This window comes from Neofelis nebulosa, chromosome 14 (assembly GCF_028018385.1).
Source record: "Neofelis nebulosa isolate mNeoNeb1 chromosome 14, mNeoNeb1.pri, whole genome shotgun sequence".
Taxonomy (NCBI): domain Eukaryota; kingdom Metazoa; phylum Chordata; class Mammalia; order Carnivora; family Felidae; genus Neofelis; species Neofelis nebulosa.
The window spans coordinates 40240518-40263457 of record NC_080795.1 but is presented as its reverse complement, the minus strand read 5'-3'; the positions used below and the strand labels follow the sequence as shown (position 1 = coordinate 40263457).

At 42.2% G+C, this 22940-nt stretch overlaps 1 long non-coding RNA gene across 4 annotated transcripts in view; it reads left to right on the top strand.

The window, feature by feature from the left end:
* LOC131494301 (uncharacterized) overlaps positions 1 to 22940 on the top strand; it is a 422057-nt gene that overhangs the window by 247725 nt on the left and 151392 nt on the right. For 2 of the 4 annotated variants that reach the window (XR_009253304.1, XR_009253307.1), the window contains exons 3-4: positions 7690 to 8007; positions 9441 to 9587. This is a non-coding gene — a long non-coding RNA (uncharacterized LOC131494301). Of the gene's footprint in view, positions 1 to 4737; positions 5105 to 5197; positions 5322 to 7689; positions 8008 to 9440; positions 9588 to 22940 lie in introns of those variants that run through there. The other 2 variants (XR_009253305.1, XR_009253306.1) reach the window with 2 other exon arrangements.

Below are 22940 nucleotides of genomic sequence, written 5' to 3'. Positions count from 1 at the left end.
AGGAAGGGGAGAACTGTGAGCACCTAACTCATATGAAAAACCTGCTTCGGGATAGAGCTTTCTGGATCCAATCTCAGAACCTCAGCCTCAGGAAGTGACCCTGCAGAGCACAGCACTCTTGAACTGAGTTGAGGAGAAAGAGGCAGACCTTAAAACATCTTCACAAAGGAAGAAAATATTATCAGCCTAGACACAGACACCGTAAAGACATAGTTTAGCGCCTACGGTTGGTTGGATTTCATAAAATGAAGAAAATCAACCCAGAGGCCTGTTTGTGGAGTTGAGGCATGATTGTATTTTAGTTTTCTTAACTAAATAAATCCATCGGTTGACAAAGAGGAGAGGGTAGTGGGTTAGACAGAGAAGCTATGATTGAAGACTTGAAGGCAGGGTCAGCTAGAGAGGCATTGATCACAGTCTCATTAGTCCTGGAACAGAAACAAAAATGAATTTGAAATGCGGGGAGGGGGCGGGGGAGGGCAGAAAAGGGACCAAAGGGAAATATGGGTACATTTTCCAACAGCATGATACATAACATACTCATGAGCTCGGATGCTGAGATACAATTCATTGGTTAAATTCCTGACAGATACTGAACCAGGGCAAAATGTTTCTATCATCCCGGACCTCTTTCTCTTTGCCTTTCTAGTAAAGCATGCTGAAATAACATCAACCACATAAAAAAGGCGTTCTGCTCCTGGTAAGCATTATTAATGTTGCAACACTGCAAAATAGCTTTCCAAGGCAAGTCAGGTATAGTGAGGATGATGGGAGAGACAGGCAATTGGAGAGCTTGGGACATCATTACTATTGGCAAGTCATTTCTCTGATTTGGATTTGAAGAAGCCTATATTAGCCACAAAAGAGATCTATAAAAGAGCCGATTGCATTATTTTATTAAATTGGGAGTGAAGCTGATCATCAAATTTAATATTAGGAGGAACCAGAACAATTGGCACAAAATTAAAGTAACTGTTATGAAAACCTTAGTCTTCCAGGCTGCCATCAGCTGCCCCGCTGTCCTGTGTGTTGTCAAACTGCATCCCTCGTTATTTTTCTTTTGCGTAGAAAATGTAGTTCTGTGCCTCACACGAATCTTCCTTTTCCTGCCCACTACATTCTTTCTCTGCTCACACTGTTTCTTGTGCCTGCCCCCTTGGTTCTCATTTATTCTAGTCCCATGACATCTTTCAAGATCTGGTAGAAAGCTTTCCTGGATCTCCTTGAGGAATCAATCCCAGGGTTCAGGGGAGCCCAGTAATGAAGACCTCTCTTCCCCACCTGAGTTCTGAACCAGCTGAGAAGTATATGGAAACAGGACAAATGCCATCCTTACTCTGATAAGGCTGAAGAATGTGGCACGTGGATCTCATAATCCGGAGGTGGAATGACATGCCTACTGCAGAGATCTGCCCTCAGGTGAGAGAGGCAGAAGGTGTGCTCTGGGTGGGCAGGCTCACTCCCAAGAGAAGGAGGAAGGGACAGAGCTGTGTAGAACCACTTCCTGATGCCAAGCTGCTTCTCTTCCAGTTCCCCCTTTGGCCAACTCTAGCCTGGAATCATAGAGAGGGGAAGGATTCCAGGAAAAGCCATTCTCAGCTTAAACAAACTGATGATAGAATAGTCTAGTGCAGTCAATACCTTGATAACTTGGCATTATGGGTAATATATTATTATGTACATTATATGTAATGTAAACCATTATGAATATACCTCAGATAGGTAGGAAAAAGAGAAGAAAAAGAAAAGCAAACTATATAGGGCTTCATACCAAATTAAGGAAGAAATACTAGTAAGAACTACCGTCCTCTTTTCTGCAACTGGTCGCACAGTCATTGCTGGCATTTAAAGCTTCTTTCTTTCTGTAACCTTGCCATATTCCCTTTGCTCCAATCTGGGGCCTCAACTCATCATGGTTCTTGTCTGATGGTGGGTGGGGGACCTAAACTGTCACTCCGGAAGGTTCTGTGCTGTTAGCTGTCTCACCTATAATGGGCCACTGCAGTTTTCTATTTCCCTTATCACAGAGCATTGGGAGTATTAAGAGGCCTCTGCTCCTATTATGCAGTAGTGTGGTATAATAAGAAAAATATCTGGTCTTTGTTCCTGGTTCCTGGCACAGAGCTCCTAAACCCCTTGGGATTTCCTGAGGGATAAGGGTGATAGGATGTCATTTGTTCTCCTGAGGGCACTCTTGGTAGCCCTGTAGATAGCTTCAGGATAGGGGTTGGTCATCAGAGAAACAACCATGTGATTAGAGAGTTGGAACTTTCAGTCTCCTGCCACAACCTCTAGGGAGGGGTGAGGGGATAAAGATTGAGTTAATCATCAATGGCCAACAATTTAATCAGTCATATCTATGTAATGCCACCTCCTTTAAAAACCCTTAATTGATGGATCTGGGCAACTTCTGAGTTGGTGTATGCATACATGTGCAGGCAGGGTAGCATATCCCAACCCGGTGGGGACAGAGGCTCCTGCATTCAGGGTCCTTCTGGACATTGCCGTATGTACCTTTTCATCTGGCTGTTCATTTGTATCTTTTATAATCAACTATAATTGTAAGTATAGAATTTTCCTGAGTTCTATGAGTCATTCTTATAAATTACCGAAACTGAGGAGGGGGGTTATGGGAACCCCCTAACTTTGTAGCCAAGTTGGACAGAAGCGTGGGTAACCCGGGACCCGATACTCTCAATTGGCATCTGAAATGGGAGCAGTTTTGTGGGACTGAGCCCTTAAACCTGTGGAGTCTGACACTAACTCAGATAGTTAATGTCAGAATTAAATTGGATTTGGAGGACACCCAGTTGGTGTCAAAATTGGTTGGTGGGAGGGAGAAAACCTTTCAAGTAGCAAACCAATTTTTTTTCACCCCAACCAATAAAGGAACCTCCTTCTTTGACAGTTGGTTTACTGATGTGAAGAGCCCAAGTGGCCAGGTGGTCATCTCAGCTTCCAGTTTAATGAAACATGTGTGTGTGCACACACGTGTACCCATGCAGGCACACCCCTGGAAACCTTCTTCCTTAGCAACAAAGCATTTGAAACCAGCAGAGCCCAAAATTGTGAGGAAAGAAAGCAGAAATTTTACTAGTAGAGGACACGGGTAATAGTAATATGAGCCACTTCTATTTCTATCCCTTGATTCTCAGGATCCTGAATCCTATCTATGGAAGAAACAGTACAATTTATTAGTCATTAATCTGGCACTTACTGCATCCTAGAGGGTGTCACAAAAGAGTGGTTCCGCACTGATACCATTAACTGTGTCTTCAAAGGCCTTTCTACTATTCTGTTAAGCCTCAGAAAGATGAGGGTTATGGTAAGTGCAGTGAATTTCCATGAATATAAGCCATGATCCACTTTATTTGCTGAAAAATTAATTCTCTTGTCCAGAGCGATATTATGTAGAGTAGTATGATAGTAAATAAGGCATTCTGCAAGTTCATGGATGGTAGTTTTGGCATTTGTGTTGTGGGAAGTGAAGGCAAATCCATATTCAGAGGAAGTGTCAATTCCATGAGAACAAAGTACTGCCTCTAATGGAAAGGCATGGAAGACCACATGGAGGTCGTCCAGTGTAATCAACCTGCTATTAGGTGGCTGGCAGTTTTACCAAGAAATGGCGCCATATCAGGGGCTCAGTGTTGACCTCCGCTGTTGATAGGTTACATATTCAGCAATGACTATAGCCAGATCAGCATACCACTGGGTCCAACACCAATCGTTGACCTACAAGACTATGAGCAAATCAATGTTTTAAGCTGCTAACTTTTGAGGTAGTTTGTTGCACAACAAAGGCTAACTTAAACAGAAATTGGTACCAGGAAGTGAGGTGCTGCCAACACAAAAAAACCTAAAACATGTGGCACTAGTTTTGTTTCAAAGTAATTGGCAAAACCACTGCATGTGGTGACTCGGAAGTTAGAAAATGTAACTAACTCATACGATTGTGGATCCAATTAAGAAAATTTTCAGGCAGAGTGTTGAAAGCATATACGAAGAAAGGGATGAACTAAAGAAAACTATTCAGTTTGCAGGCAGAAAGTAGAGGAAGTATAGAGGGCCTTTCTAGACTTTCTAAATTAGAAAATAAAATAGTTTTCAGTCACAGTTTCTTCAGTCTACAAAAGATCCTTCTAAAATCTTTGGGGGGGGGGGTTTGGTTTTAAGCACCTGTACAGACCTCAGAAAGATTTGTGGTGGTTCCTAGAAGATTCTCTCAATAGGGCAAGATAACTTCTAAAGACTTTAAGGGCATTAATTTATAGCATCCTGATTTCCTGCCAAAAGAAGAAAGGAGAGCACATCAAAAACAATTGTGTGTGTGTGTGTGTGTGTGTGTGTGTGTGTTCTGTGTCTAATTAAATGGGCTGTACCCTGATACATAGGAAACCCACAAAGTTTTAAAGGGGTTTGTATAAGGTTGCATTCTAATGGGACCAAAACAGTTCAAAGTAAACAGATGACTCTGGGCCCTCAAATTTCTTTGAAAAGGGAGCAGGATGAGAAAAGCTATTTCTCTGTAAATAAGGGCTATTTCTTATTGTATATGTACATGACTGGATTCCTGAGTTGCTATGCACCAATGATTCCTATTTACTTCCCATTTCTCCTTTTTTAAAAAAATTTTTAAAGCTTATTTATTTATTTTGAGAGAGACAGAGACAGTGCGAGTTGGGGAGGGGCAAAGATAGGAATGGAGGGAGAGAATCCCAGGCAGGCTCCACACTGTCAGCACAGAGCCTGAGGTGGGGCTCGAATTCATGAAACGATGAGATCATGACCTGAGCCAAAACCGAGAGTTGGATACTTAACTGACTGAGCCACCTGGGTACCCCTCTCTTTTTTTTGAATGGAGATATTTATTACGATTTTCTTATTGCCATCTCACCATTGCATGTTGGGTATGTGAGGAGAGGGAGCAAACAAATGTGTCTGTTTAGTTCACAAATTTCCGGACTAAGAGGAGCCACATGCAAGAAGCTGTACCTAAGAGGCCTTGTCCACATCTGAACCATCCACATCTGGATGAAGTTCCCAAGATATTGGACTCTGCGTTTGTGATAAAACTATATGATAGTTTCCAGCAATCTCGGAAGTGAGTGAATAATTACAATAATACAAATAATACAAATAATTATAGCTAGTGGGTGATTGTGGAAGATTACATCTGGCCACAAATTCTTTGCAGCTTGTCCCGTGAAGAGATGGAGTGGGTTTCTCTACCTCTTGAATTGTGGCTGGCTCATGACTCGATTCAACCAACCAACCAACCAAACAGACAAAAATGTGACAGAAGTGACAATGTGTAAACTGTGAGTCTAAGCCTCCAGAGACCTTGCCGTTTCTGAACTTGCTCTCTTGGAACATGTCTACTCTGAATAAGCCTGCCCTCTTTTTCCTGTGGAGAGAAAGGCCTGGCCACCCCAACCCTGCCAGCTGTCTCAGCTGAGGCCCCAGATATAGGAGTGGGATCATCAGACGCTATGTAAGGCAAAGGTGCCTGTGTCTCAGCTGAGCCCAACCCAAACCTGCAACCCACAGAATTGAGAGGAGATAAATGATTATTTCAAGCCACAGAGTTTTGAGGTGGTTCTTTGCCTAACAAAATCCAGTTTTATGGCTTCATATAGAAGTCTTTTGTCTTTTACTGAAATTGCAAAAACCTTGAGGGCAGTAACTGCATTTTGCAATATTTGTGATTTCTGTAACACTTAGCACAGGGCTGGGTACATATTGACAGTATGTGAATGCTTTTTATGTGATGGAGGCTATTATTCTTATGTTTGGAAATACAGAGTTTAAAAAGTAAAAGAATATCAGAAGAAAAAGTTTAGGCTGGCTAAGCCTATCATAGGGGTTCCTTCCTCGTTCCTGCCTCCTTTTTCACCCCTGACAAGGGGAACAGGTGTGGTCTTTAACCCCTGGTCTTCAGAATCAGAGGGGACCAGATTTTTTCCATCTATTTCACTGTTAGACTCTCAATGGGTAGTGAAGAAGTGTCCACTGCTTAAAGAGGTGACAATATAAATAGATAAAGAAAAAACTAAACGTTTTGGCAGCAGGGAGTATTAGCCCAAACTCTGAATCTTTCAGCTTTGCCCATGGATGTTACTGGGCCTAATAACCAGTTGAAAGCAGACCAGTGAGAGTCAGAACAATTGCCTGGAATCATCTTGCTTCCTTCCTGATCTGATTCTGCTCTTCTTCTCTTTCCTCCTGAATCCTGGCCTTTGGCTTTGTTTCCCATTTACAACCTACTTACTCTTCCCTTTGCACTTGGCATTGCTATTAAGTATTCTTGGCTTGGGCTGTTAGTAATTCATACAGATGCTGGCTTAGGCTCACCTTTGGATCTTTCCACCCAGACTTGCCTTAGATAGGCTGCTGTGACCTAATTTTAGCTCCTTGTGGAGTAACCATCAAGAGATGCTGCCAGAATGGGCTGAAAGGTGGGTGAGGACCTCGTGCACATTGACTTCACATCTACTGCTGTCAGGTCTTGGAGGTCATTTGCTAATCGGATCAAGAGAAAAGAGTAATGTATTCTGCTACCATTGAAAAACAAGAGATGTAAAAATTTCCTCAATGAAATTATTATGTAACACACACAATGCATTTTCTCTCACTGGAGTATGGAGAGGTAGTTCCCAGGCTGTGCCTACCCAGGTGTCTGCAGAGCTGGGCTCAGGGTTCCTGCCTCCGTGCCCACCAGGGAGCTCTGCTTCATTCTGCTTTAAATGTGGGTGATGCATAGAAGGATCCTGTAAAGGATTCTGCAGTGTAAGGCTTAGATGTGAATGCACACCATCTTTATTTGTTAAGCGTAGAATAAGAGCTCATCATGAGAAACTTGCTCAGTAAATGTGTGTTGGCCAACGAACTGAGTATCTCTTCACTATAAGAACAGTAGAGTTACTTTAAAAGCCATGTTGTGACTTTTAATTTTGCGATAAGGTCAAAATATGATTTGTCCCCTTTATGCTTATTTAAAGATCACACGTGAATCTCTAAAGTGATAGTTACTAAAACTGTGGGTGGGCCAAGTCAGCAAATGACAATACTGCCTTTCTGTGTATGAGGCTTCATTAATACTTCAATATTCGTCTGAAGACAGAAGGGTGTGTGTCCCCCAATCCCCTTGCTTCCCATTATGTTTTTGCTTGATTACTGCAGGTGTGCGAAAGCCTTTTCCGTGTGAAGCCACATGTCTCTGCATAGGAGTTTGGGGTTTGAGAGTGCATTTATCAAATGCATGCCAACTCTTGCAAAACTCCCTAAGAAAATTGTAGAACACCTGCATACTAATGGTTTTTATTGTTGAAATTATTTTATTGCACAATCAAAAACCTACAATCATATCATGGAAACATGCTCCATGACTCCAAGTACAAAAATTGGCTGTGAACTTCACTGCTGACACTTTATTTCTTGTAATTAAACTTTTACTTTTATTTCACCTATTTTATCCCATAAACAGGGGAAAAAAATAAAACATATGGAGGGAACTGCGGGATGTTGTGGTTTATTCCATGTTTTGGTATTTTTAGCTGTTCCCAATGAACCTGAAGCCCTGAAATTTGTACTCAAAGTGTATTAAAAAGATAAATTCATTAGTTAAAAAATATTGAAAAGCTAGCTATAAATTTAGGTTGGAATCTTCTCTATTTCCTTGTCTTGCAGAAAGTAACAGACCACAGTCGCCGGTATTTTCTTTCCTCTTCAAAACCACTTCTGCTCCAAAGACCATGAACCTGAACTGAAGAAACGACTCTTTCCTGCTGGTGTGAGATAATTCAGTCTCCATGATGTCTTAATCCTGGGCCTCCCTTAATTGACTTCTAACTGTGCTGAACTGTGGCTGCTAGGAGTTGCAATGTGGATCGCAATTTACAAGGCACTGGAATCGTTTCTCGTCCTCAAATTAGTCCTGAGCCATACTCGAGAAAGATTAAGAAAAAAAAAAAAGGTTTACCTTTCCTGGCTGTCTTGCCATCTCAAGTAAGACTTTCTTACCATCTCAGAATGGATGGTTGCCTTTTAACAATTTAGTTAGGGACAGAAAGGAAAGAGCATTACGGCTGCCGATAACATGTCAATTTTGTCTTAATAAAGTTGCCTCCCTAAACCATAAGAGACTCTTAAATACAGAGAACAAACTGAGGATTGCTGGAGGGGAGGTAGGTGGGGGGATGGGCTAAGTGGTGATAGGGATTAAGGAGGGCACTTGGGATGAGCACTGGGTGTTGTATGTAAGTGATGAATCACTACATTCTACTCCTGAATCCATTACTACACTATATGTTACCTAACTTGGATTTAAATTAAAAAAAAAAAAAAAAGTTGCCTCCCATGGCTCATCTTGTCTAGGGGAATTGGAGAGCTCCTAATGCTTTTAGATGTTCATGAGGGGGTGGTGATTATTTTGAAGCCGTGTTCTGTGGGGATCCAATACAAGGATCGCCTCCTTTTCCTTTTCCATGAATGTCTTTGGGATATATTTATTAATTAGGAAGTATTCTAGATCTTAGCAGCAGGGGGAAAAAAGGAGGTTATTTCTTCTATGGCCCCTTATAGCCATGTAACATTTACTTCTACCTAACCTACCTTGCTTCTTCCTTTCCTTCTTCGGACCCTCCAACTTAGAAAGCCATGATATATGCACTCATGAACACCAGTGGGTACAGGTGCTCTGTTAACTCTTGGAATAAAGAAGATACATTAGAATCCTCAAAGAATTCACATCCAAAGGGGGAGACATATACATAAATGATGGTGATATAATTTAAAAAGATATATGTGAAGAGTTTTTATGGCATCAGAAAGGAGAGACACCTATCACTGGGGCTGGAGGAGTCCATGGTGGTTTTCTGGAGGAAAAGGCAACAGAATTAACTTTAAGGATGAGTCAGAATCAGCCAGGAAAGGAAATGTTAAGAGGATCCTTTAGGCAGAAGGAATGGATGAGAAAAGCAGGGAAGGTTAAATAGGTAGTGTGTGTTCAGGAATCACAAGCTGTTTCATGCCACACCGGAGAGCAGATGGGAAGGTTTGGGGAGAGCTAATCAGGCCCGGAGGTAGGTATGTGTAGTATTACATGCCGTGGCAACCGGCTTGGACTTCATCAAGTAGAGGATGGGGATGCTCTTATGCAGGGAGTAAAAGTGGTCAGATTGGTGCCTTATGTATGTCATTTGGGCAGCTGGGCACAGGGTGAATTTGATCTAGATCTTAGCACAGATCTAGATCTAGATCTGGGCACAGGAAAAGTAAGGCTGCAGGTCAGATAGCAGGCTGATACAGTTGTCCAAGAAAAAGTCCTGAACTAGGGTGGTGACAGCTGATGGTGAGGGGTTACGGTTGAGAAATACCTAATAGGTTAAACTGGAAGGGCTTGCACTAAGTTCATAGAAGGCGACTCATTAATTTTTCAGAACGGCCACAGAACTTACTCAGCTTTGAAGAGACTGGATCCTCCATTTGAGACCTGAAGACCCTCCATCATGCAAGACTGACTGCCTGTCTATAACTTTGTGGAGAGGCTGGTATTAACATACCAGGGCTCATGGGTGAGCATTCAGGTATGAAATCAGTTCTTATGAGAATTCCATGAAGTCTGCTCCTTCTCACTCTCAGGAACCTTTGGACATTTGTGGGATAACTATTATGGAGAACCCAGGATGAATGGGGCTGGGATGATTAGGACTAGTTTTTGGCTATGAAGCCTACAATTCCCATCTCTAAGTGTTTCCAGATTGAGAGCCATATATTTTGTCATGGAAATGCCATTTGGCTCCTAGAATGATTCCTCAGAGCGTTTAGGAGAAAGCCAGCATCCTGAGCTTTGTGCTCAAGGTCCTTTCATGGTCTGTCCCTGTCTTCTTCATTCTCGTTTCCCATCACGTGACACATGCATTCTTTCTCCGTGTCTTGCAATTTGCAAATGTCGTTCTACTTTTGAAATCTTGTCCCACAGTTGTCCATCTAAATACCTTTTACTCCCCTTCAGAAAGTATCCTGGAAGCCTTACTGATGGTAAAGCCTTTAAGGGAAATGCGTGCATACATATATATGTATATTTATTTCTAGTGGTTAGCTCAGTCAGTGCTTAGCAAAGAGTTCTGAATGAATATGGGTGGGTATTTCTCTTGTCCTATATCAGGCTCAGACTCTCAGGGATTTATAAGTCGTAAGAATTACTTAAAATACCCAGCAATATAAAATTCTAGAAAAAAATAAATGTGTGACAATGCTTTTAAAAATGTAAAAATTATTTACCAAAGTATATTATTATTATATTGAACACCATGTTTACCTACTCACTCATTTAGCTAACACTTATTGGGCAAAATCTGTAAGCAAAGCACAAATAGAACAGGTAGCTCATGCTTAGGAGACTTACCTGATTGAAGTCCAGATCTTTGGAAGACTAGAAGTTCAGGTATCATATTGAGTATTTTACTGACCTTTGCCTGTTGTGGAGGACTAAGTGTAGCCAGGATGGTAGAAAGTGCTAGGTCTCTTGGAAGAGAATCTGAGCTCTCACAAGCTGACTGAGTGAAACACTGCTCTCATTTTCAATGGCCTCATCTGTAAAGCCCGGATAGAGGCACACACCTCCTGGGTTGTGCCATTCAGTAAAAGGATGGAAGCTAATGTGGGTGTGGATGATTTGGTGTCAGGGTCAGTTTTATGAGTATGTGACCTGTGCAGTTGCTCAGGGTGTTGGCCTTGGTTTAATGCTTTACTGTCGCCATCTTGAAATTCTCCATAATTACTGAACAAGGGGCCTCACAGTTTCATTTTTTTCTGAGTTCCTTAAATTATGTAGCCAGTTCTGCCTGACACACAACCACGGGCACATAATAGTGTTCTCAAAAGAGCCCTAAATTCTTCACCTGAGATTAGAGGGGCCACTTCTAATGAGGGTTGGGCTTTGATGATACCTTCTCTTTGCTCTTCCACTGAAGGCATGCTGTTGCTCCCTCTATTCCCATACCTGCTTCCTGAGGAGAATATTGATTTTCAATTCTGTCATCCATTTTTTTCTCATTTATTTAAAAAATCCATACTGAGATCATTCTTTTATCTTAACTACTATTTTTATCCCCCACCTGCCCCTTCTCCCTACCGAGATAAACACATTGGCCACCAGCTGTACATAAAATCAAAAATGCAAATTCCTTTTTGATTCCATCAAGGTTCGAGTTGCAGGTTTGTGTGTGTGTGTGTGTGTGTGTGTGTGCTGTTAAAATACTTCAAAAATTTTAATTAAAAAAAAAACTAAGTCCCTGTGGTAGTTTGATTTTGGCATCTACCATAGAATTTTAAGATTTTAATATCTTTGTTGATCATAAATTGACTGTGAATTTTGCTCCGATGAAAATTACTTGTGCCTGAAAGCTACACTGGGTTGAAACATTCTACCACAGTAATCCCTATGGATTAGAGCATATTGAAGTACAACCGTGGGAAATAGAATGCTTCTTTTAAACCACTGAGCCAACAAATAAGGTCATTTGATGCTGAGAGACCATGAATGTCCACAAAGGGGCTAGTTCACCGGTAACATTAAGCTGGTTTGGACTGACCTATTCCTTAGCTGATGGTAGGAATATTAGAACTTTATTGTTATTATTATTATTATTATTATTATTATTATTTTATCAATCCCCTTTTGCTTTTTGTCCTTCCAAGTTACAAGCTGGAAAATAAACTATAAGGTGGTTGAATCTCTGCATGGTTAAAACTAAGTCAACTTTTGTGCAGACTATTTCCTTTTGAATTTGCTGTCTAAATGCTTTGAAAGCACATTAAAAATGGCAACGTGTTAGGCATTTTAAATGGGGAAGATTTCAGGTGTCATCTCTAAATGACAATTCAGAAATACCTACTTTGTGTCCCCCCCGCCCAAATGCTCTGAGCTGGAAAACTGAATGAATGAAAAGAAAAATGGGAAAACCAAACAAATTGGAATCATGCCTGGCTTGTTTACTTTAGGAAATCTCTTAACACTCATTTTAATCAATTGAAAAGAGATGGTTCATCAGATCATAGAATTTTAGAGCTGAAAGGAGCCTCAGAGATGATCTCATCTGACTCTCTCATTTTATGGATGAGGAAACTGGGACCCAGCGAGGGGAAGACAGCTTTCTAGCATTCCACGGCTAATTAGCAGCTGGGCAGAGCACTGAAGTCACCACATGCCCAGCCTGATGTCTTTTCCAGTCTGGATTACTGCCTCATTTTCATACCAGTTTAAAGTCTTCATATAGTTACAAATTAAAAAGATTTATAAAAGTAACTTAGTGAACATAGGAAGAGTATTTTTTTTTTTGGTTGAATGAGAGCTTTCAATTATGTTTTGGAATTTTGACTGGTACTGGATTTAAAATTGTTTTGCACACAGTAGACAGTAAATATTTGTAGAATGAGAGAACTGCTCAGAAAAAGTTAATTTATAAAAAAAAGAAAAACCCACAAAACCCTAAACACATATGTTTAACATTGCATAGGGAAAATGCTTACATCTAATATCAAAGGAAGCAAGTTCTTCCCCCAATAAAATCCTAAATGCAATTTCAGGTGTTCTTTCCAAAAATAAAAGGAAACCTATGTGGTAGGATATTTGCAGACCTTCTCAAAGTTGCTTATCAATAGGGTGGACCATATGATTTTTTGTCCAAACTGGGTCACTTTTGATAGTGAAAGGAGACATTATAAACATTTTTGTTGAGGCAACAAGTATAAACTGGGACTTTGCAGGGCAACTAGGACATATGGGTCACCTTACATATGAAATGATGAAAAGTTTACGTTAATTCTGTATTTACTATGTGCTAGGCAAGGCCTCAGGGACTTCTAGACTTTAGTGTCTCTTTTACTGGTTGAGCAGGTAAAGACTTCAGCGACATTTTATTATGAGGTTTAAATATTATATTAAAAGTCAGAGGTGTTGGATCACATAATTTTTACTTCCTACAATGAAAGGTACAGAAATCTTTTCTATTTCTCTAGGTAGAAAGAAATGAAGGCTTTCTGGAGGACTGTCTACCTCCTTCCACACCCCCCCCCACCCCCCAAACCCCCCACCCCTGCCCAAATTTCTTCCACAAGTCCCTCTTTCTGAGACTTCTTTGAGTGGCAAAATTCAAATAGGATTATTTGGTGTTGAATATTTTTCTGAAAACAGCTTCCTGGTGAGGAAGGTTTCTTTGTCCTGACAAGATAGGTTGCTGCTGAATTTGCTTTTCTCACTTTTAGTTGGTTTTATAATGGGGTTGTTGAAAGCAATGAACGGTTTAGAAAAATACCCTTGGTGCGGCGAAATAGGGACCATTTCCAAAGCTTGTTCAAAATCTGATTACATTAGCAATTTCTCAAATCCATTGTATTAGCTTTGTAATTTGCTTCCATGACCCACGAATCTATTGACTCAGACAGTGACTTTTTTTTTAAGGAAGGGAAAAAGACCTCTCTCTTTGGAAAACACAAACTTTGAAGAACTTGGAAACAATAGATTTCTAGATTGGCTGGAAGATAAGATCCAAACCTACCCAATTTGTTTGCCATTGTTTGCAGTGTCTCTGTAGGGAGGCTGGGACTGATGCCTTGGTAGCTCTTTTAGATTTTATAGACAGCGCTTTAAGGAGTAACCTCAGAATGGGCCCCTAGACGTTCTTTCTACAGGGAGGGAGAAACCTTGACGTTTGAAAATAGGTAGTATCCTTATTGAAACTTCAGCAGGTGCCTAGGTCTTAATACTCGATACTTTCCTTATATTTTCTCACTTTACCTTCACAGCAGCCACATGAAAACCTAAACCATACTTCGCGCTAGTTTGCGGTCAAGAAAGCAGAGGCTGAGAGAGGTGACTTTGGGAACTAGCAAAGTTGTGATTTACAGGCAGTTTTGTCTGGTTCCAGGGCTGCACCCTGGGCTCTTAACTAACCACTCTGCCAGGCAATATTTGGAGATTCTCTTGGATTTATCTCAATTCTTGAGAGGGTTGTCTCCATTGAAAGCCAACTACCCAGTTATCGGAACAAGAACATTTGCATACTGTTATGGGTTGAACTGCGCCCCAGCCCCAAAGTATATGCTGAAGTCCTAAACCCCAATACCTCAGAATGTGACAGTATTTGGAAATAGGGTCTTTTATGTTTTATTTTAAATTTATTTTTATTATTATTTTATTTTTGAGAGAGAGAGAGAGAGAGCAGGGGAGGGGCAGAGAGAGAGGGAGACACAGAATCTGAAGCAGGCTCCAGGCTCTGAGCTGTCAGCACAGAGACCCATGTGGGGCTCGAACCCACGAACCTCGAGATCATGACCTGAGCCGAAGTCAGTCGCTCAACCGGCTGAGCCAGTCAGGCATCCTGGAAATTGGGTCTTTTAAGAGAGAACCAAGTGAGGTGGGTAGTGTGGGACCTAATCTGATATGACTAGATGCCCTTAAAGGGGGAAATTTGGACACAGACAGAGGTAAGACGATGTGAAGTGGTACAGGAAGAAGACCACCATCTGGAAGCCAAAGCTACAAGCAGTCTACAAGGAGAGAGGTCTGGAACAGACCGTTCCCTAGTGCCTCTGGAGACAGCACGTCTCTGCAAACTTCTTGATTTCAGACTTCTGGCCTCCAGAACCATCAGACAATAAATTTCTGTTGTTGTTCTAAGGCACCTAGTTTGTGGTACTTTGTTACAGCAGCCCTAGCAAATACACGTTTCCCCCACATTGTAGCTGGTGGGGACTTGCTTCTGAGTGACCGCTGGAGCTACTCTTTCTGCTGACTGTGGAGCAGAGAGAGACAGGTCCAGGCCGGAAGCACTTGCAATGCAGCACCAGCCAGTGGAACCCATCTCCAGGCTTTAGGACTGAGGCAGAGCCCTGGCCACCTCACCAGTGACAAGGGGAGGTGGCCTGCGTGGTGGCTGTGATCTCCCACTTCTTTTTTTTTTTTTAATTTTTTTTTTCAACGTTTTTTATTTATTTTTGGGACAGAGAGAGACAGAGCATGAACGGGGGAGGGGCAGAGAGAGAGGGAGACACAGAATCGGAAACAGGCTCCAGGCTCCGAGCCATCAGCCCAGAGCCTGACGCGGGGCTCGAACTCACGGACCGCGAGATCGTGACCTGGCTGAAGTCGGACGCTTAACCGACTGCGCCACCCAGGCGCCCCTGTGATCTCCCACTTCTTAGACGCACACGATGGTGGTTCCAAGCCGACTCCTCTTTCTCTCTCTCCTACTCCCGGTGGGAGAATGATCTGTCATGGCTCTTGAATAATGCACACATTGATGATTTCTTAATAACTTAAAAGCCCTTGTGATGGGATGAGGAGAAGGAAGAAAACATATCCGACCACCTGCAAGCAGGGAACAACAGCTTCATTCAAATCATTCTCAGGAGGAACTTTTGAACTGCCAGGCGAGACCTGATCCTGAGCTTCTGGGGAGAGTAATCTGGTTTCCTCAAACTTACCACCACTACCTCTAAGTGCAACCAGAAACACAACTCTACTATTAGCTAGAAATAATAAAATGCTCAATAAACCCAGGATGATGAAGGCCCAGCCAGGAAACCCTCAAACACTCATGTTTACAGCACACCTGGTGAGTATTTTTACAGTAGAGTATAAAATATGCCCTTTTGAATAGCACCGAATTGGTGGCACAGCACATTTATGCCCTTCAAGCTATAAGCCTGAATTTGCAGTTTATAAACTCCTTATAACCCTTCTCTATAATGTAAAAGTTTAGAACAGAAAGAGTAGTTGGACAAGCTGTAGAGGTGGAAACAAACAGCTTCTGTTTCTCGTCTATAGAAGAGAAAGCTGAAGGGAGTGAGTGTCTTTATGGAATTGCTTCGGCCCAGGGGAAAATTCCTGGAAAGAGGATTGGAATCAGATAAATTCCTTCTTCTCTTGAATTTCTACTGTACTGTTGAGGACAAACTTATTAAAAAAAAAAAAAAAAGAACACCTTTGTTGAACAAGGTGTCAGAATAGTGGCAACCCGTTTTGGGTTGGCATTTCATCCCCCCAGTATGGCCATGCCTGGTGGAACTCTGTAGCCTTTCTCTCAATGTTTGTTTTTCCCTGTAGACTTGTAATACTCTGTGGGCCTTTCCTGATGCCGGGACCTCCCACTCAGGCCAAACCACCCCACTCCACGCCAGGCCTGCCATTCTTGTCTTGGCCCACCTCTCTTCTTTCACAGTTTTATAATTAGTGACCCCTGCCACATACCGGGCACCTACCACTGCCCAAATTCTCTCTTTCCTCTCTGGAGTCCTGGTGGTCTGTCTCCAATGACAAAATGTGTTTTCCTGAACCCTCTGCCTCTGGTTGGGTCCCAGGAAGTACTCAGCGGCAGAGCCTGGGAAGGGCTCCCAGGCCCATCTCCTGTGTGGGAGTAAAGGCAGCAAGATGGGGCTGAGGAAGAACCTAACGATGATGCAGCCGGAGCAAAGGCCTCAGCTCCCACCATGTGAAGCCCACCATCTAGAACAGCTGGGTCTTTGAAAACCTTCCTCAAAGGGCACTAGGGGCTGGCCGCCCCAGGAGGGGACATGGTCTTGGGTAAGGAATCTCCCTGTGACTAAGGGCAGCTCTCTCTTGGGGAGAAACTCAGTCGGGACCCTTCAGCTACCAACAAGCCTAGCAGCTGGGGGAATGAGTGTTGGGTCTAACCAGGGTGGATCTGGCTGGGTACCACTGCGTTCACTACACCCTCATTGTAGAATTCCCAGTTGAGGAAGCCAAGACTTTACAGAGAAATAAAGGTTACAAGTAAGGTTAGGAAGAATCTTATCCCTATTTTTTTTACACTTACTGAAATATAACAATCAAACACATGCTATCAATACTATTTTACACACCTTAAATAAGTTATAATTAATGCTCTATAATTAATTAATCTATTATTTATCTCTTTCCCTTCTCCTAAGCTTTAATAAGATAATTACAAATATGTTTATCTCTGTTACAAATAGTATATTGATAATTCCCATTAACTGAGCACATACTGTATTGCAGATATTTATTATTTTATTCAATCTTCATAAGACCCTATAAGAAAGATACTGTTATCCCCATTATGGATGAGGAAAGCAAGCTTAAAACAGAACAAATTACTTCTCCAATTCACACATAAATTGCAGAACTGGGTTCTGAACCTGACCCCGGAAGTTCTATTCTTTTAACTCTATCATGTTGCTTTTTATCCTAATAAGTAGTTTATTTTCCTTTTTGGTTCTCTTTCCAGATATCCAATACCTCTCTGATTTTTGTTTTCCCTGCTAGTTATGGAATCCATTCCTGGAGTCTGACTTTAGTCCCAGAAATAAAGCCGTAAAAGAGACAATGGAAACCTGTATTAAACCTCCTTGGAATAGCTTGGGGGTGGGGTAGCTCCTTAGAGAGCCCCTGCTTTCCTAGGCTGGAGCTCTTGCTGCATGGCTCTGACCCTTCTTCCATCCACTGATGCAGGACAATCTCCCTTGGCTTCTCCTCTGTGCCCTGAACCTCTTGAGGCTTCACCACAATAATCTCAATCCCTATTCCACCTTCCTCTTCTCCCAAAGCCCAGTTCTTTTTTCCAGTTCTTTTCTTTTTTCTAGTTCTTAGCAGAAATGACAACTGATGTCCACAAGTTCAGATCTAAAATTCTCATGGCAGTAGAAAGAAAATAAGTAGATACAGTCCCACATCCTGGGATTTCAGGCACAGGGAAGAGAGATTGAGAAGAGACCACTACATATATAATGACTTAAAGACTTGTCTTCATGTGTCGTTTCCCCAGCATGCCTCATATTGAAAACCTGATTTGGTCCAGACTAAAACTTCCTAGAGTCTGGGGCATCAGGTAAAAAAATATTCCCTACTTCATCATTTCAGAAATTTTAAGTTAAATAGAGCCAATTCTCTGTCTCTCTTTGTCTCTCTCTTTCTCCTTCTCTCTCTCCCTACACACACACACACACACACACACACACACATACACACACACCCCCCCACACACTCTCAATCTGTATCTGTATAGTATCTAGGTATGTAATTTGTAAATTTATAAATCTATACACAAATATAGATTCCATATAAATATAAATCTATGTATGCAATTTGTAAAACTATAACAAAAGGAATCTTATCCAGCTGGCTTTATCCAACTCAAAATGTGCCATGTGGGCTTTAGAGAAGAAATCAGGATGAGTTGCTTAGCTGAGGCCTTTTTTTATACTAGAATAGTGGAATTAAAATCTCATTTTTTGAAATGAAAAAAGGATAGATTTTCATCTGTCTGAGATAATTTAATATAACCTACCTGGAGGCAGAGGAGAATGGAGCGAATGATTCTTCTAGTCATTTCTAGCTCTATAATTATATTTTCAGGGGGAGAGAATAAAGATTCCTGCTGCTCCACACACTATTATACATTTTGAAGAGGATTCAGAATTTAATATTTGTCATTCAGCCACTTTCTTAATTTTATGTCTAATTAGCCAAGAAATTGAAGTTTCAAAAACATTCTTGATTTGCCAAATTCCCATATGTATTTCAATTCAACATGCATTTAGTATATTCCTTCTAGGTGTGCGGCACTTTATTGGGGAACCAGGGAAAGAGGTTGAAGGAGGAGGAAAACGCGCCAGTCTTTGCATGTCCAGAGTCCAGTGAGGAAGCAGGACAATTCAAAACGAGTTGCTAAGTTGGGGGTATTGCCGTTTAGCAGAAACACAGAGGTGGGCCCACAGAATTTTGCTGAGGTGGGAGGAACACTGAGGAAGCTTCACAAGGAGCTGATGTTGGAACTGGGTCAAAAATAAGCAGACTGTCACGTGGGGTGCTGGGAGGGAGGGAGGAAGGGAGGAAAGAAGGGAGGGAGGGAGGATGGGAAGAAGGAAGGAAAGAAGGGAGGGAAAACAGGGAGGGAAAGAAGGAAGGAGGAAGGAAATAAGGAAAGGTTCTTTGAGCCACCTCTCCACTGAGACCTTCCCCTGGCCTATTGTGATTAATGTTCCTCTATTGTGTCTGTTATGCAGAATCTGAAGGCTCAAGACAAGAAAGGCCCCAGGCTCTGCTAGCATTCTTCATTTCAAGACTGTCCTGTCCTTGCTTCCTCCCTGCCCTTCAGATAAGGAGGTAGCACGCAACTCTACACTTGCAACCTGTCCAGGTGTTTGTGTGTGAGGACTGTATGGCATATCACAAGCTCATCACCCCCTAAACAGAATGGTAGCTGTCGGTAACCCCGGCACTACAGTGGATTCCTACTGAGAATGCTCTCCTTCTCCCAAGACTGTCTTATCTTCCGAATCTCCAAAAATAATAGTACTGTTTCTCTCAAAACTGCTATTTCCATAGAGATGAATCTTTCCTCCCACATTTGTCTTATTTTGCAGGACATTGTTAAAAATATCTTTTCATAAATAACTAATAGTATTTATCTCCCTTTCACAAGCTTGACTCTCATGGATATTAGAATGCTGCAAAGGATGAATGCTTTGTGGGGTTGGTTGCAAGCAGCCACAAGCCCACAGCCCCCCCACCCCCACCCCCATGCTCAAGGCCAGCACTAATTTCCATGTGAAGGCAGTGAATTTGCACTTCCATGTAATTCCCTTTCTTTGGGATTCCTAGCCATCCCCACACCCTTCTGGTCCTCAGACCATCTCTCTTGCCGGCAGCCAGCTGTCAACTAATCCTTCCAAACTGTGAATCCTCAACCGGAAAATGTTGCCTTCTCCAGAGACACATTCTAATGGCGGAATCACAGGCACTGTAACTGGCCTCAGTAGAACCATGGTAATGAAGGACTTGCTGGCCATGCTGCTGGCTGAGAGCTACTGGGAATAGTCTGAGGGGAGCCTTAGCCAAAACTTCCCAAAGGTGGTGGCAGCTGCCTTTTCTGCACTCACATAGACTTGTCGAAAATGTGTGGACTTTCTAACTACTAGGTACTGATTATTGGTGGCTTCTGTGAATTAGTCCTGTCCCCCACTTTTCTTGGGTCTCCAGATATACAGGCATCTAAGACATTGCTTCTTATTTACAGACACAACAGAGGCCCTTAAGTTAGGAATTTCCTCACCATTCTGCTTCTCCACCTTAGAACATCAGTCTTTGCATCCCTCTTAGCACTTGTCCTGCTCCTCTGCCTCCTTCACTCAAGGCCAGCCTGTTTCCCTGTTCTGGATTCCACCTTATACCTCTTGTTCCACTGCGTTCTCTTTCTTGCCTGTAACCTCAAAGTGTCCCTCTCTTTGTTTATGTGAGTCCTTGCCTGCACGTAAGGTACAAATCCTTCTCACCTGAGAACCTGTCTTCCTCTCTATCTTCAACTCATTATAAGCTGGTGTTCTTCCTCTCCAGTCTGATGTAACTCTTCTTTCTAACACCACTGTTGATCCTCTCATGGTCAACTTCATGGATATTTCTCAGGCATCATATTTGTTTCCCTACAATATTTACCGCTGCTGACAATGCCATCCTTCTTCAATTTATTTCCTCATTTGATTTCTTCGTTGAACTCCTTATGCTTCTCTTTGGTCTTCTTTCAAGGTGTCTCTTCTCTCACAACATCCCTTAAATATTGATATTTATTTAAATATTGACATCATGAATTTCTCATCAGCCTATTTCTCTTCTTTATTCCTTCCTGGGCTCTCTCATTAACCCTCTCAGCTTAAAATCCATCTTTGTCCTGTTGACTGTGAACCCACATCTCCCGCTCAGACCTCTTTCCTGTGCCTCAGATGTGTATGTTCGGGTGTCTAATGGGCATGTACATCAGGCCAATCCAGACTCCTCAAATCTGCTTCATCCCAAAGTATGTGCCCCCGCCCCCCTTTGACTCCCTTCACCTTACTCACTCTCTTGTATTTCCTAAAAGAGGTGCCTGGCACCACTATGTACACATGGGACTCCTGGGTACATTCCCTTCCTTTATCCCACACAGCTAACTCAATGATGGTCTTATCAATTGTACAAGCCCAAGCAAGACCTCTCTTGTCCATACCTTCTTCTACTGCCTATTGCTTCTGCCAGATTTAGGCACCCGTTGTTTCTTCTACGCACTCTTTGTGCTGCTTCCAGTTTCTAGTCTTGCCCCTCACTGCCATCTACTATGAACACCATCCATCCACCACAAGTCTGAACGTGTCAGCGATCAGTCAGAATTCTTCAGGGTCCTTCTTGGCTCAGGGCAGAGAAAACTGTGGCTCATGGGCCAAATCTGGCCCATCTTCTGTTTCTGCACAAATAAAACTCACGCACAAACGCAACTCTTCCATTGCATAAAAGCTGCCACAAACAATGAAGAATTGAGTACTTCCGAAAGAGAGCATAGGGTCTCCAAAACCTACGAGATTTCCCATCTGAGCCTTTTCCAGGAAAAATTTGCTGGCCTGTGGCAGAGGATTCACCCAACCTTCTTACCGTCTTAGCATAGCACAGAAAGCCCTCCAACATATGTCCTCTCTGTACCTGTCCAGATTCATGTTCTTTTACTTTGTCTCTAATAGAAATGTTGGATTTTTTTTTTTTTTTTTTTTTTTTTGGTATATGAGGTTGTGTAACATGGTGTTTTAAGGGGGATGTATACCCAAGATACCTGGAGCGAATCCTGGCCTTGCCACTCATTATCTGTGTGATCTTGAGCAAGTTACTTAACCTCTTTATGGTGTAGTTTCCCCATATGCAAAAATGGAAGATCCTGATTCAAACTTTTCCCAATTCAGAGAACTTTGGAAATATTTTATTTGACTGTAACGTAGAGCTAATGAGATTGTCTTTTGGGTAATAGTTCATGGCAATACAGCTGTCAGCACAGAGCCTGATGCGGGGCTCAAACTCACGGACTGTGAGATCGTGACCTGAGCCGAAGTCAGACACTCAACCCACTGAGCCACCCAGGTGCCCCCCCCCCACCCCCCGCCGGCCCACAATGTATTTTTGAGAGCAGTGTTACACATATTAAAGTATTCTCACTTGAATAAGTCAACTTTCTTATCTCAACTGATTTATATGACATCGTCTAGGAACAAAAATTCACCTGTCAATGCAAAAAGCGAAGACATCAGGGAAAAAAAGGGATTATTTTTGAGGAATTTAAAAATTTATTGGAAAAGAGAAAGGCTCCCTGTTTATGGGGCACTTGGGTGGCTCAGTCGGTTAAACGTCCGACTTCCGCTCAAGCCGTGATCTCTCTGCTCACAGGTTTGAGCCCCGCATCAGGCTCTGTGCTGGCAGCTGAGAACCTAGAGCCTGCTTCACATTCTGTGTCTCCCTCTCTCTCTCTGTCTCTCTCTCTCCTTCAAAAATAAAAATAAACTTTAAAAAAATTACAAAAACACAATTATTCCACCCTGCCTGCATGTGAGTATGGTATACATAAGCTGTTATTTATAGACTTTAGTGCTCACCCTAATCTGATTCTCTTCAGCTCATTTCTAAGAGAATGATATTTTTTGGCCCTCTGGCAGTTAGGTGAGATCTTGTGAATGCAAATGCGCCATTCCTTACTTCCTGGATGAAGCATTGAATCACTGGTGTGAGACCAGCACTTTCTTCCCATGCTGGATAGAACAAGGAGGACAATATTCCAGATGGTACATCCACAAGATGGAAGCCTCTCTTCAGCCTCGATTACTGAGTCACACTGTATGGGGGCAAGTGGCTCCAGTGTGTTACCTGGGCCCTCAATGGATTTTTTGACTGTGAACAATGAACTGCACTCAGATTCAATCAGAGAGATTTGGGGGTTGTTTGGTATTGCACATAACTTGGTCTACCTTGGATTATGACTCCGTAAGAGAATAATGCCTTTTCCTTCCCTCATGTTCTTAGACAGTGGAATTAAGTGAATACCCGGGTGGGTAGAGCAGGCTTCCCAGTCCCAAGTCTTGTGTGGGGCCTTGGAAAGAGCTGTTCT